General features: G+C 36.3%; 1 non-coding gene across 1 annotated transcript; it reads right to left on the bottom strand.

The window, feature by feature from the left end:
• Positions 1–1,425: 1,425 nt before the first annotated feature.
• LOC135172420 (5.8S ribosomal RNA) lies at positions 1,426–1,580 on the bottom strand. Its single transcript, XR_010301073.1, has one exon. It is a non-coding gene; the product is annotated as a 5.8S ribosomal RNA (ribosomal RNA).
• Positions 1,581–1,924: the final 344 nt, after the last annotated feature.

Below are 1,924 nucleotides of genomic sequence, written 5' to 3'. Positions count from 1 at the left end.
TCCGTGTTTCAAGACGGGTCCTGAAAGTACCCAAAGCAGTAGCATCGCTGACCGGTATTAATTATAAGCCAGTTTTAGAATACCGTACAACCAACAGCTGATCAATTATAGCGACGGCACTAGGTCCGTACTACTAAAAATTGACCTCGCTTGCGACGGATATAAACGCATATAATATGCGGCTTAATACCTTATGAATACCATCGAGCAGCCAGTCAGAAAAACACCAAGGGTCTTTAATTGAAAAAATTAAAGGCTACCTCTCGGGCTATAGACCGACACTCAACGGGTCGCGACGTTCTACTAGGGAAGAAGTGCACGCCGACAACATCTTGCAATAAAATATATAAGAATGTACAAGCAATACTACAAGTAGTAACCTATATCATAACTTATATATATACAAAATGAGCTGACGATGAATCTCCCCATTCGATCTTTTGGGTTTCTCAGGTTTACCCCTGAACGGTTTCACGTACTCTTGAACTCTCTCTTCAAAGTTCTTTTCAACTTTCCCTCACGGTACTTGTTCGCTATCGGTCTCGTGGTCATATTTAGCCTTAGATGGAGTTTACCACCCACTTAGAGCTGCACTCTCAAGCAACCCGACTCTAAGGAGAAATCCTCCTGAAATGTATTTCGATCACTACGGGCCTGGCACCCTCTATGGGTAAATGGCCCCATTCAAGATGGACTTGGATACAAAATAACATCACAGGATAAATGGATCCTCCCAAACACTACATTTCCCAACAACATAATTGTGGGATTCAGTGCTGGGCTTTTTCCTGTTCGCTCGCCGCTACTAAGGAAATCCTAGTTAGTTTCTTTTCCTCCGCTTAGTAATATGCTTAAATTCAGCGGGTAGTCTCACCTACTCTGAGGTCGTCATGTTAGAGAATTATATAAAAAAGTTATTGTTGCGAGCGCCTTTTATTTATAAAAAAAAAAATCACATCCGTGTCTAAAAAAAACATAACAAAACAAAACTTTAGAAATGAAAATCATGATCGGTCCAACTCGGAGAATGAGATCTCTGGGACTCGATGATTAACACCACAGTGATATATAATTTGTGGATTTCATTTCACAAAGTTTGTTCTCGTTAATAACCATTTTTAGACAACTGACAATGGGCTATAATCAAATATATTAACAACAACAACTTCTTTTTTTCTTTATATCGTCAAATAATATATGTGAAAAATTCATAATATATTATTTTTCAATACGTAATTTTAAATGACGTCGTATAATAATTTATATATATTTGAGAAGAAATTCAATCTCTCTCTCTCAATCAAATATTATTATCTTGACGAGCATTCAACTTTACACACGCTTGTACAATTTATCAAATATTTTTCTGTCATATATAGACAGATAAACACATATAAAATTGTAAGCAGTTTTTTTTAAAACAAACGACCCTCAGCTAGGCGTAGTCCGGGAATTGGATCCGTGGACCGCAATGTGCGTTCGAAATGTCGATGTTCATGTGTCCTGCAGTTCACAAGTTGACGCGCAATTAGCTGCGTTCTTCATCGACCCACGAGCCAAGTGATCCACCGTTCAGGGTAATCATAAAAAAAAATTTTTTTTTTTTGAAAAATAACAGTCATTGAATATAAAAATATTCAATCCAATCTCGCAATCTTGTTTCAATAAAAAATACAAGATGCCTAAGCAAACACAAAATTCAATTTTATTACTATTCAGACTTGTGTTCACTTTACCGTACACGGAAAAAGAATATCAACTTTGAGAACAAAGTATCCATCCAATTACTTACGGCATGAAGAAAAAAAAATTGAAATTTATATAAAATCATCATCACCAATTGTATCTTGTGTGGCGAAAATCATTACTAAACCTTGGGCACGTTAAATACCCATCATGATGAAAAAAAAATTCCCATCAAATA

This window comes from Diachasmimorpha longicaudata, unplaced genomic scaffold, assembly GCF_034640455.1.
Source record: "Diachasmimorpha longicaudata isolate KC_UGA_2023 unplaced genomic scaffold, iyDiaLong2 ctg00000293.1, whole genome shotgun sequence".
In the NCBI taxonomy this organism is placed as follows: domain Eukaryota; kingdom Metazoa; phylum Arthropoda; class Insecta; order Hymenoptera; family Braconidae; genus Diachasmimorpha; species Diachasmimorpha longicaudata.
Note: the sequence above shows the minus strand (reverse complement) of the source record. Positions and strands in the feature narration are given on the sequence as shown.